At 35.2% G+C, this 14,249-nt stretch overlaps 1 protein-coding gene across 1 annotated transcript in view; it reads left to right on the top strand.

Moving 5' to 3' along the window:
- Nucleotides 1-14,249, top strand: part of ZC2HC1B (zinc finger C2HC-type containing 1B) — a 41,539-nt gene that overhangs the window by 13,612 nt on the left and 13,678 nt on the right. The window lies entirely within an intron of this gene.

The following is a 14,249-nucleotide window of genomic DNA, read 5'->3' as shown; positions in this document are numbered from 1 at the left end:
TCATACAATATACCTTATCCTAATTTTATTTTAATTCCGTATAAATATTCTGTGTTTCTTTCTAACTCTATTTCAACATAAGACCACTACATAAGTCCAGGGGACACCGTTCACATCATGGTCTATGAGAATGGGGCTGTGCAGAATACTTCTCCAATACAGTGTCAGATACCCAAGCTCTGGGTTTGTTTGCTTGTTTGTTTGTTTTTGGTGGGGAGGGCAGGGGGATAGGGTTTTGTTGTGAGATAAAAATCCCATAATATGAAATTCACTGTCTTAACCATTTTAAGTTGTGCAATTTAGTGGCCTAAAGGCTTTTTACCCTAAAATTTTCATTTTGAAAATTTTCAAATTTACAGAAAAGAGGAAGATATAGTACAGTGATCACTCATACACCATACCTTCCATTGAAATTTGACAGTTGTTTACATTTCATATTTTCTGTCTTATTTTTGGGGGGACAGAACTATTTAACACTAAGTTTCAGACATCATAACACTTTACTCTTAACTGTATCAGTATGCGTTTCTGAAGTATGCGTGCATTTTCTTGCATAATATAGGGACTCATATTTTCCCAGTTATCTTAAGAATGTCTTTTAAAGCTCACTCCTTGCTCCCTAATCACAATCCAAGAATCATGCATTTTTTGTTGTTGTCTCTTTTCTTTAATCTTGCACAATACCCTTACTAAGCCAGTAGGCTTTTAGGATATCTTTTAGGACATCTTTTAGGCTATCTCTTGTTCTAGATTTGTCTGGTTTTTTTTACTCAGGCTAATGTTTAACTTGTTCCTCTATCCTCTGTTTTTCTGTAAATTGGAAATTAGGGCTAGAGACTCTATTAGATTAATATTAATCCCTATCAGATATAAGATTTTCAAGTATTTTCTCCCATTCTGTAGACTTTCTTTTCACTTTTTTTTTGTCTTTACACTTTCTTGATGGTATCCTTTGATACACAAAATTTTTTTAATTTTGATAAGAGTGCAGTTTTTTTTTCTTTTGTTTCCTAGCTTTTGATTGTCAGATCCAAAAAATCATTGCAAAATCCATGTCATGAAGCCTTCCCCATGTGCTTTCTTCTAAGAGTTTTATATTTTCAGCTTTTACAGTTTTGTATTTGAGCCAGGTGGAGTTAATTCTGTATGTGGCATAAGGTAAGATCCCAGCTTCATTGGAAGTTGCATATCTAGTTTTACATGTGGGTATCTAGTTTTCTCAGCACTGTTTGTTGAAAAGACTATCCTTTCCCTATTGAATGATCTTGGCACCCTTATAAAAAGTCATTTGACCATATATGTGAAGGTTTATTTCTGAGCTACTCTAGTCTGTTTTTCTATATGTCTGTCTTTATGCCAGTAACACCCTGTTTTGATTACTCTAGTAAATTTGTAGTAAGTGTTGAAAGTCCTCCAAGATTGTTTTGGTTATTTGGGGACCTCTGAGATTGTATATGAATTTTTAGGATGGATTCTTTTTTGTTGTTTCTGAAAATGCCACTGAGATTTTTATAGGGATTGCATTAAATCTGTACCTTGCTTTGAGTAGTGTTATCATCTTAACAAAATTGTTTTACAGTCCATGAACATGCAATGTCTTTTCATTTATTTATTTTCTTTTTAATTTCTATCATCAACATTTCATTGACTAGGTATAAGAACGTACAAGTCTTTTACCCCTTTGGTTTGATTTATTCCTATTTTATTATTTTTGATGTTATTGTAAATGGAATTGTTAAGTTTATTTTCAGATTGTTCATTGCTAGTATATAGAAGTACGACTGATTTGAGGGTATTAATTTTGTATCCTACAACTCAGTTGAATTTTGTTAGCTCTAACAGTTTTTTTGTTTGTTTGTTTTTTTGGTGTGGAATTTTCAGGGTTTTCTACATATAAAATTATGTCATTTGTGAACTGATGTAATTTTACTTCTTCCTCTCCAGTTTGTCTCTTTTATTTCTTTTTCATGTCTAAATCCTCTGGTTAGAACTTCCAATACTATATTGTACAGCAGTGGTGAAAGCAGATATCCTTGTCTTGTTTTCCATTGAGTAAATGTTATCTGAGAGTTATAACTGGCTACTTAAAACATAAATAATAACATATTGTGAGGATTATGCATGTGGAAGTGGTGAAATGTATGAAAACAATACAATAAGGTTAAGTAAGGAAAATGGACATACATTGTTGAAAGTTTTCTGTGTATTGTACATGAATAAGTTTAGTACCCATTATACATGAATAGGTGTAGTATTGTTTGAAGGTAGAATATTATATCTTAAAGATGTCTATTATAAACCCTAGAGTAAACACACAAAAATATTGACATATCAGTAATAAGACAATAGGTGGAGTGGAGATAAAATGGAAGAAAATTCAATCTAAGAGAAGATAGGAAAAGGGGGGGGGGAACAACAAAGAAAAGATGGGATAAAGACAAATAGCAAGATGGTAAACTTAAACCCAACCATATGGATAGTTGTGTATAAATGACCTAAACCCTTCAGATAAAAAGCCGATTGTCAGACTGAATAATAAAGCAAGGTCCAATTATATACTTTCCACAAGAAACACACTTTAAATAGCAAGATGTAAATAAATGTGCCAGGCAGGTGAGCAAACAAGGAGGTGACCCAGGTAGGCCTACAGAGACCACACTCTCAGGACAGCTGCTCCTATGTTAGCAGGCTGCTGCCGCCTCAAGGGGACATACACCAGGGTTGCCATATCTCATTTCTCAAAGGATGTCAGAAATGCAGATTTCCTGATTTATAAATACCAGAAACTCAGATGTTTTAGAAACTTCAAGTTTGGACCTCTGAGGTTGGAAGTCAGTCAGCGGTTTTCCTTGGAGGGGTGGGGATGAGCAGGAGTGGACATGAGGAACATTGCTGAGAATGTTCTGTGTCTTGATCCGGGCTGGATTACATGGGTGTGTGCAGCTTGTAAACATTTCGTGTAGACATACATTTACGATCTGTGCCTTCCCTCTTGGATAAAAAGATAAAAGGAGAAATAAACACCAGCAATGTCAAAACAGCTATAGACTGGCATGTTAAAAGCATGGGGAAAGATATACATGCAAATAATAATCATAAAACCTGAATGCTAATATTAATATCAGGCAAAGCAAATGTCAAGTGTTATTAACAAGAGTAATGATTAAAAATACATATTCATCAAGAAGGCCTATCAGTCCTAAATGTTTATGTACCTAGTAACAGAGTTCAGAGAACATAAAACAAAAACTGACAAAACTCTAGACAGATTCACAGTTATATTTGGAGATTTTAGTGTTCCTTTCTTAGCAGCTAATAAAATAAGCAACAGGAAAATCAGTAAGGACGTAGGACATTTTCTAATGTGAACAACAGTATCAACCAGTTTGACCTAATTGATATCTAAAGCTATAATGTGACGTGTAGCAACAGCAGAATATAATTCTTTTTAAGTACACATGGAGCATTTGTCCAGGATAGACCATGTGTAGGGCCACAAAGTAAGTTTCAGTAAATGTAAAAGGATTGAGACATCATGCAGATTGTTACTTGACACAGCAGAATTAAGTTGAAATTTATGATGAAAATATATCTAGAAAATTTCCTAATATTTGGAAATTATCAGCTTTTCTTAATGCATGGATTTAAGAAGAAATCGTAAGAGAAATGGGAAAATATTTTGAACTGAATGGTAATGAAAACATCACAATTTGTGGGATTCAGCTATAACAGTGCAAGGAGGAGGTTTATAGCTTTAAAAAAAGCTTATAACTAGAAAAGAAAAAAAACGTTTAAACCAATTGCTTTATATGTTTCCTCTTTAAAAAGTTTCAAGAACAAATTACACCTCAGTTAAGTAGAGGGAAGAAAATAGTAAATGTAGTTCACCATATTAACAAAATATTTGTAAAAGCATATGATTATCCCACTAGATACAGGAAAAGCCTGTGACAAAATGCAACCCCTGTACATGTTTATATAAGAAAATTCTTAGAAAGGTAGAAATAGAAGGGAAACACCTCAATAAAAGGACATTTTTGAACAATCTGCAGTTAACATTACACTTGATGAAAAACTGAACACTTTCCCACTGAGATGAGAAAAAGCAAGGATGTCTTTTCTGACCACTTCTGTTCAATACTGTACTAAAGATGTAGTACTCACCGAAATAAGGAAATAAATTATTGGAGAGGAAGAGGTAAAACTGTCTTTCTTCATAGACAACATAACCATGAATGAGTAAATATAGAAAATCTTAGGAAACTGTAAGAAAGCTACTGGAGTTAAAAGTTCATTTAACACACTTTTCAGGATATAAAGTCAATATACATAAATTTATATTTTTATATACTAGGCATAAACAATTAAAAAATGAAATTAAAAATATGTTTACAATTGGGGCGCCTGGGTGGCTCAGTCGGTTAAGCATCTGACTTCGGCTCAGGTCATGATCTCCCTGGGTTTGCGGGTTCGAGCCCTGCGTCAGGCTCTGTGCTGACAGTTCAGAGCCTGGAGCCTCCTTCAGATTCTGTGTCTCCTCCTCTCTCTGCCCCTCCCATGCTCATGCTCTCTCTCTTTCAGTAATAAATAAATGTTAAAAAAAAAATATGTTTACAATTACGAAAAAGCATTAGTACTTAGGGGTATGTTTTTTTTTTTTTTTAAAGGTTTTTAAAAAAAAATTTTTTTTTAATGCTTATTTATTTTTGGGACAGAGAGAGACAGAGCATGAATGGGGGAGGGTCAGAGAGAGAGGGAGACACAGAATCTGAAGCAGGCTCCAGGCTCTGAGCTGTCAGCACAGAGCCCGACGTGGGGCTCGAACTCACAGACCATGAGATCATGACCTGAGCTGAAATCAGACGCTTAACCGACTGAGCCACCCAGGTGCCCCTACTTAGGGGTATGTTTAACAAAATATGTGTAAGACTTGAAAAATGAAAACCAGGAAACACTGTTCAGAGAAATTTAAAAAAGACCAAAATAAATGGAGAGATTTACCATTTTCATGATTTGAAAGACTCAGTATTATGTTACCATGTCAGTTCTTCCCAAATTGATCTATGGATTCAGTGTAATTCCAGTAAAAACCCCTGCAAGTTTTCTTTGCCACGTAGGAATTCACCAGTTGACTTTAAAATTATATGGAAATTCGAAGGATCTGGAATAGCCAAGATAGTTTGGAAAAAAAGGAAAAAATTGGAGGACTTACACTACCTGATGTCAAGACTTATTATGATGTTAGAGTTATTCAGTAACTTGATATTGGTGTATCAATTGAACAGAAAAGAGTATCTGGATGTAGATCCATGTATGGGCGATTGATTTTTGACACAAATATTCATTTGGAGAAAATGAGTCATGATCCTTATACAAAAATTAATTGACAAAAATTAACTGACAAAAATTAATTCACAATGGAACATTGACCTTATAAGTGCTACAACAATAAGATTTCTAGAAAAACCAAAAATCTTTGATCTAAGAGTCAACCAAGATTTCTTAAGCGGGATATACAATGTACAGATTTTTAAAAAGGAAATTGATAAATTGGGCTTCACCAAAATTAAAAATTTTAGTCTTGAGAGACACCATTAAGAGAGTGCAAAGGCAAGCCACAGGCTGAGAGATAATACTCATAATACATACTGACAAAGGACTCATATCAAGAATATATAAAGAACTCTTGAAATTCAAGAAGACAACCCAGTAAGAAAAAAGGTGAGAGATGTATTTGAACAGATACATCACAGAATAATGGCCAATAAGCACATAAAAAGATACTTAACGTCATTTCTGTCAAGGAAATATGAATTACAACTACGGTGAGATACTACCACATACCCACTTGATGTGGGTAAAATTAAGGACTGACAATACAAATGATAGCGAGGATGTGGAACAGCTGGAAGTCTCCCACTGCTGAAGGGAGTGTAAAATAGGACAGCTACCCTGCACTGGTATTTTCTTAAGTTAAACATACGCTTATTTATAGAGCAATTCTATACCTAGGTATTTTTGCAAAAAACTGGAAACATGTCCTTAGAAAAGACTTATATATTAATGTTCATAGTAGCTCTATATAGCATAAACTGGGGGAAAAACCCTCCACAAACGTCCATCAGCAAGTGAGTAGATACAAAAATTGTGTAATTATTGACAGAATACAACTCCACAGTAAGAAGAAAGTGCTACCATATAAGCGGCAACATGGGTATTCTCTTATGTGAAACTATACAACAGATAAAACTTGAGTGGCAGGAAGGGTGCCTGGTGGCTCAGCTGGTTGCATGTCGCACTTTTGATTTCAGCTCAGGTCATGATCCCAGGGTTGTGGGAGCAAGCCCCACGTTGGGCTCCACACTGAGCATGGAGCCTGCTTAAGATTCAGTCTCTCTCTCTCTCTCGCTCTGTCCCTCACCCCCCTCATGTGCTCATGCTGTCTCTCTCTCAAAAACAAAACAAAAAAACCCAAAACTTTAGTGATAGAAAATGGAGTTTTGATTGATTGAGACTGGGTTTGGGAGAATATTGACTGAAAAGGGGCATGAGGGGAACAGTTCTGTGTTTTAAATGAAGTGGTTACACAAATGTGTACGTTTATTAAAACTCACTGGCCGGTATGCTTAAAATAGGTGTATTTTACTTCATGTAAATTAGTTCACATTAGTGATTCGACATTTGTATACATTACAAAATGCTCACCACGTTGAGTGTAATTAACATCTGTTACCATACAAATTTACTACAATATCATTGACTACATTCTCTACACTATACTTTTTATCCCCATGACTGATTTACTTCTTACTTATTTTTAAGTTTTGAGGGGAATATGAAACTATTTGGTACTGAAGTGCACAGGAATGTGGAGTAAAGGATTATGTTGGCTGTAATAATTTTCCAGTGTGAAAACAGCTTACCTTGACTATTCTTAACACAGGAGATTATTTCAGTTGCTGAATGAATGAAATTTTAGAGCTCTATGTGAAAAATAAAGTATATTTTACTTGGGCCACTATAATAGTGTTGAGATCGATCATTGTGGGTGTTGTTGGTCTTTTACCCATTGACAGAGCACGTCCTAATTTTCTGTTCTTGTGTTAGTTTTCCTTGATTAATTTAATCTGCCTTTTTTCTTCCTTCCTTCCTTCCTTCCTTCCTTCCTTCCTTCCTTCCTTCCTTCCTTCCTTCCTTTCTTTTTCTTTCTTTCTTCCTTCCTTTCTTTCTTTCTTTCTTTCCCACCAGAGGAAGCAGAAAAGGAGTAGGATAGGATGCTTTCGGTAATGCTTTTTGTATTGCGTCTGGTGTTTGTTTTGTTTTCTAATGTGAGGAAACTTACAGATTCCTTTTATAAAATTAAAAAACATATTTTTTTGGTGAGGTGACCTTTTTTCTTTATCCTTTGTTTAGGATTACCATTTAAGATTCATCCTTTATTGAAAGGGTGATTTACTTATATTGTAACTGGAAGTTTTTACCTCTTAATCCGTTTTACCTATTTTGCTCATCCCCGCACCTCCCTCCCCTGCTGGCAACCACCACTTTGTTTTTTGTATTTATAAGTCTGTTTCTGTTTTTTGTTTGTTCATTTGTTTTTTAGATTGCATGTATAAGTGAAATCATACGCTATTTATCTTTCTCTGTTTTATTACCCTCTAGGTCCATCCATGTTAAATTAGTGTTTTCATTTCTTTGGGTAAATATCCAGAAATGGAATTACTGGATTATATGGTGTCTCTCTCTCTCCCTCTCCCTCCCTCCCTCGCTCTCCCTCTCTCACTCTTTCCCTCTCCCCCTCCCTCCCTCCTTCCCTCTCTATCTCTTTCTCTCCATATATATATATATATATGTTCATTTATTTTTTTTGAGAGTGGAGACTGAGAATCCCAAGTAGGCTCCATGCTCTGTGCTGAGCCCAAGGCGGGGCTTGATTTCACAACCATAAAATCATGACCTGAGCCGAACTCAAGAGTTAGCTTGAGCCATCCAGGCGCCCCTGGTATTTATATTTTTAATTTTTTGAGGAATCTCCATGTTCTTTTACACAGTGGCTGCATCAGTTTCTATTCCCACCAATAGTGCTTGGGGGTTACCTTTCTCTGCATCCTCACCAACACTTGTTTTTTCCTGTCTTTTTTTATTCTAGCCCTTCTGACAAGTGTAAAGTAATATTTTATTTTGGTTTTGATTTGCATTTTCCTGATTAGTGATGTTGAGCATCTTTTCATGTGCCTGTTAGCCTTCTGTATGTCTTCTTTGGAAAAATGACTATTCAGGTCTTGTGTTCATTTTTTAATCAGATTTTTTTGGTGTTGAGTTCTGGGAGTTCTTTATATATTTTAGATACTAACCCCTTATCAGATATATCATTTTCAGATAGCTTCTCCCAATCAGTAGGTTGTCTTTTTGTCTTGTTCATGGTTTCTTTCTTTGTGCAAAATTTTTTAGTTTGATATAGTCCCAGTTTATTTTTGTTTTTGTTGCCCTTGTCTAAGGAGACAGATCCAAAAATATATTACTAACTCCTATGTCCAAGAGTTTATTGCCTGTGTTTTCTTTTAGAACTTTTATGGTTTCAGGTCTTACATTTAGGTTTTTAATTCATTTTGAGTTTATTTTTGTATATGGTGTAAAAAAAAAAAAAATGGCCTATTCTCATTCTTTTGTGTGTATCCATCCAGTTTTCCCAACACCATTTGTTGAAGAGATTGTCTTTTCCCTACTGTATATTCTTGCCTTCTTCTCTCTATTCTGTTCCATTGTGTCTGTTTTTGTTACAGGACTATACTGTTTTGATTATTAGAGCTTTGTAATAGAGTTTGAAATCTGGGATTGTGATATCTCTAGCTTTGTTCTTCTTTCTCAAGATTTCTTTGGCTATTCAGGGTCTTTGGTGGTTCCATAAAAATTTTGTTATTCTAGATCTGTGAAAATGCTAGATTTATGAAAAATGCTAGTGATAATTTGTTAGGAATTGTATTGAATCTGTAGATTGCTTTGGATATTATAGACATTTTAACAATATTAAATTTTTCATTCCACGGGCATGGTGTATCTTTCCATTTATTTGTGTTGTCTTCAGTTTCTTTAATCAGTATTTTATAGTTATCAGAGTACAGGTCTTTCACCTTCTTGGTTAAATATATTCCTATTTATTTTATTCTTTTTGATGAAGTTGTAAGTGGGATTGTTTTCTTAATTTCTCTTTCTGTTACTTCATTTAAAGTGCATAGAAATGCAACAGATTCCTGCATATGAATTTTGTATCTTGTAACTTTACTGAATTAATTTACTAGTTCTAACAGTCTTTAGGGTTTTCTATGTATATAGTATGTCATCTGCAAATAGTGACAGTTTTATTTCTTCCTTACCAAGTTACATGTCTCATTTCTTTTTCTTGTCTGTTTTCTGTGGCTAGGACTTCTTGTAGTATGTTGAACAAAACTTGTGAGAGTGGACATCTTTGTCTTGTTCCTGATCTAAGGGGAAAAGCTCTCAACCTTTCACCATTGAGTATGATGCTAGCTCTTTGTTTGCCATATATGGCATTTATTATGTTGAGGTATGTTCCCTCTGTACCCATTTTGTTGAGAGTTTTTATTGTAAATGGATGTTGAATTTTGTCAAATGCTTTTTCTTCCTCTATTGAAAGGATTATTTGAAGGATTTTTTCCTTCATTTTTTTTAAACATGTTGTATCACATTGATTAATTTGCAGATATTGAACCATCCTTGCATCCCAGGGAATAAATCCCACTTGATTGTGGTATATGATCTTTTAAACATTTTTTATTTTTATTTAGTTATTTTTATTGATGTAGTTAACATACAATATTATATTAGTTTCAGGTGTGCAGCATATTGATTCAACAATTCAGTATATTACTCAGTGCTCACCATGGTAAGTGTAGTCACCATCTGTCATCATACAAAATTATTGGTGTTAACTGACTATATTCCCTATGCTGTATTTTTCCTCTCTGTGACTTACTTATTTTAATGTGAATTAATTTGAATTTGGTTTGCTAATATTTTGTTGAGGATTTTTGCTTTAAATTTGATTAGAGATATTGGCTTATAATTTTTTTTTTTTTTTTTTTTTTTTTTTTTTTTTTTTTTTTTTTTGGTCGTAGCTTTGGTTTTGGTATCAGGTTGCTGGCCTCATAGAAGGAATTTGGAAGCATGTCTTTCTCCTCAGTATTTTGGAATGGTTTGAGAAAGGTAGATATTAACTCTTCTTTAAATGTTTGGTAGAATTCACCTGCAAATTCATTTGATCCTGGACTTTTGTTCAGGGTTTTTGGATTGCTAATTCAATTTCTTTTTTTTTTTTTTTTTTTTTAACTTTTTTTTTAATGTTTGTTTTTGAGAGACAGAGAGCAAGCAAGTAGATGAAAGGCAGAGAGAGAGGGAGACACAGAATCTGAAGCAGGCTCCAGGCTCTTAGCTGTCAGCACAGAGCCCGATGCGGGGCTTGAACTCACAAACTGCAAGATCATGACCTAAGTGGAAGTCAGATGTTCAACTGACAGAGCCACCCACGCGCCCCTGCTGATTCAATTTCATTACTGGTAAATGGTCTGTTCAGATTTTCTATATCTTCATGATTCAGTCTTGGAAGATTTCATGCTTCTAGAAATTTATCCATTTCTTCTAAGTTGTCCAGTTTGTTGGCATATAATTTTCAATAGTAGTTCCTTATAATTCTTTGTATCTTTATATTGTTGGTTGTACCTTCTCCTCTTTCATTTCTAATTTTATTTGAGTTCTCCTTTTTCCTTGATGAGTCTGACTAAAAGTTTGTTCATTTTGTTTATCTCTTCAAAGAATCTTCTTTTATTTTCATTGATCTTCTCTATTGCTTTTTTAGTCCTAATTTCATTTATTTCTGCTCTGACTTTTATTATTTCCTTCTATTAACTTGGGCTTTGTTTGTTCTTTCTGTAGTTCCTTTAGGTATAAGGTTAGATAACTTATTTGATATTTTTCTTCTTGAGGTAAGCTATATTGCTGTAAACTTCCTTCTTAGAGCTGCTTTTGCTGCCTCTCAAAGATTTTGAAACATTGTGTTTTCAAATTCATTTGTTTCAGGGTGTGTTTTGATTTCCTTTTTGATTTCTTTGTTGATCCATTGGTTGTTTAGTAGTAGCATGTTGTTGTAGATGTAACTGATTTAATTACTTTTGTGTTTTAACTTTCATACTAGCTTTATAAGTGATTGACCTTTACTATATGTTTGCTTTTACCAGTGAAACTGTTTTTTTCATAATTTTCTTACTTTCTTACTTATGGCCTTTTATTTTACACTTAAGCCCTTTTAACATTTCTTGTAAGGCCAATTTAGTGGTGATGAACTCTAACTTTTGTTTGGGAAACTCTTTATCCGTCCTTTAATTCTGAATGATAACCTTGCCAGGTAGAGTATTCTTGGTTATAGGTTTTTTTTCCTTTCAGCCCTTTGAATATAGATCATGCCACCCCTTTTTAGCTTTCAAAGTTTCTGCAGAATAACTTTAATGACTAAATGACTTTAGTTTTAGCAGAAACTAAAAAATCAGGAGATAGCCTTATGTGGAGGATTCCCTTGTATGTAACTAGTTGCTTTCCTGTTGCTGCTGTTAAGAATCTTCCTTTATCTGTGATTGTTGACATTTTAATTATTACTCGTCTTAGTAGACTTCTTTGGGTTCATCTTATTTGGGACTCTGTGTGATTCCTGGACCTGGATGTCAGTTTTCATCCCAAGGTTAGGGAAGTTTCTTCAATATTATTGAAGAAATTATTCAAAATTATTTATTTCTTCAGTAAATTTTCTGCCCTTTTTTCTTGCTTTCCTCCTTCTGGGCCCCCCATGATACGAATGTTAAAATGCTTGATGTTGTCCCAGAAGTTCCTTAACCTATCCTCATTTATTTTTTTCTTTTGAGAGAGAGAGAGAGAGAAAGAAAGAGAGAGAGAGAGGCAGAGAGAAAGGGAGAGAGAGAATCTTATAGTCTTCACAACCAGCATGGGGCCTGACATGGGGCTCGATCTCATGACTGTGAGATCATAACCTGAGCCAAAATCAAGAGTCAGATGCTTAACTGACTGAACCACCCAGGTGCCCCAACCTATCCTCATTTTTAAAAATTATTTTTTATTTTTGCTGTTCAGTTTGGGTGATTTCCACTACCATGTCTTCCAGATTGTTGTTCCATTCTTCTGCATCCTCTAATCTATGTTGATTCCCTCTAGTGCATTTTTCATTTTGTTATTCTATTCTCTGATTGGTTCTTACATTTTCTTTGTCTTTGTTGAAGTTATCATGGACTTCATCCACTCTTCTCTCAAGTCCAGTGAGCATCCTTGTTAACATCACTTTGAACTTTTTATCAGGGAGATTGCTCATCTCCATTTTGTTTAGTTGTGTGTGTTTTTGAGATTTTGTCTGTTTTTTTATTTTTTGTTGTTTGGCATATATTCTCTGTCTTTTTTTTCTTATTCTCTGTGTTTGTTTCTATGTATTTGGTAGGTCACTTATGTTTCCTGGTCTTGAAGGAAGGTAGATGTCTTGTGTAGAAGGCCTATAGGACCCAATAGTGCAATCCGCCCTGGTCACCAGAACCAGGAGCTCCAGGAGTGTGCTCTCTGTGGGCTGCTTGTGCCCTCTCGTTGTGACTGGGCCGTAACTGCTGTGAGTGCACTGCTGGGCGAGGCTGGCCCTTGGCATAGCTGGCCGAGCAGCTTGGCTGCAGCTGCTGTGGGCGTGCTGGTGGGTGGGATTAGCTCCCAGCGCAGCTGGCTAAGAGGCCTGGCCACAACTGTTGTGGGCGTGCTGGTGTGCCAGAAAATAATCTTAATAATTGCTTCACTTTTGCTGGGTGCTAATGAAATATAGCTTAAAATAATGTGAAAGTAGAAAGATCTATGGCTGTGATTTTGATAATACTTTGGCAACAAGCCTTATATAACAAAAAAAATCTTTTATGAGCAGTATTTCCTGTTAATAGCAGAAGCTACAGGGTTGATGGCTACTTTATAGTTCTTTAGTCAAATAAACGAAACTATGTCAGCTGTCCTGCTGTGTGGATTTCTCTAATTTCCACATTGGATTTAAAATGTGGGGATTATTGTTTCCTTAAAATAAATAATTCTCTTTGTAAGGTCTCATCCCGTGTACAGTTTATTTTTCTGCCCTCATGTTCTTATGCTAAAACATAGCTTTATAATTAAATTCTTCCCTGTGCCCTTAATATAATTTTATGCACCAAACAAAACGATTATCTAAAATAGCACATTTTTCATTACTATTCCATTAGACTATGTGAGGATTTTATATTAGTCCATATATTCTCAGTCTTAAATACTAGAAAACATATACAGTTATAACTGGGGTTATATATAATGCGGCCTAGTATGCATGAGTTTGCAGACCATTTCCTTGTTTTCTCAGCATGATTCCTGATTTCATGACTCAGTTTTTGTGACATGCGTATATTTATTGTAATTCTTCCCAACTTAAGTAAATGTGCTAATCATTCAACTTTCCAGGATGCTGTGATACTTTATAGGAACAATGATAGAGAATATTTGCCGTTGAGATTTTCAGTGAGGCCTGGGACATTTAGTGCCCATTTCACAGGCTTCATAGACATGGACACTCAACACAATGCTTACATTTTAAAAATGATGCTTGCTGAATGTTTTTGAGATCTGGCCACCTTTCCCATAGTCGTCCTAAGAACCCATCTGTAGTCAGACTTTAAAGATCATTACTTTGGAAATAACTAGCACATAGTGACTTTTATGACACCATTATTTTTTTTAAATTTTTTTAAATGTTTGTTTATTTTTGAGACAGAGAGAGACAGAGCATGAACGGGGGAGGGTCAGAGAGAGAGGGAGACACAGAATCTGAAGCAGTCTCCAGGCTCTGAGCTGTCAGCCCAGCGCGGGCTCGAACTCACAAACCGCGAGATCGTGACCTGAGCCAAAGTCGGACGCTTAACTACTAAGCCACCCAGGCGCCCCACGATACCATTATTGATAGAGGAAGAGGGGACTCAGATTGAGATGACGGTGGACCATGTAAACCAGTCATGCTCTGTTCAGATTATTGTTGCAAAACTATTTTTTTCCATTCTCAGAGTATTTGAAGTTTTCTTTGTCTGCCCCTTTATTATTATTTTAATGTTTGTTTATTTTTGAGAGAGAGAGAGAGAGAGACAGAGCACAAGTGGGGAAGCGGCAGAGAGAGAGAGACACAC

The sequence above is a fragment of the Panthera pardus genome, unplaced genomic scaffold (genome assembly GCF_024362965.1).
Source record: "Panthera pardus isolate Hobbes unplaced genomic scaffold, ASM2436296v1 HiC_scaffold_17, whole genome shotgun sequence".
In the NCBI taxonomy this organism is placed as follows: Eukaryota; Metazoa; Chordata; class Mammalia; order Carnivora; family Felidae; genus Panthera; species Panthera pardus.
The sequence above is the reverse complement of the archived record's forward strand: the minus strand, read 5'-3'. Positions and strand labels throughout refer to the sequence as shown.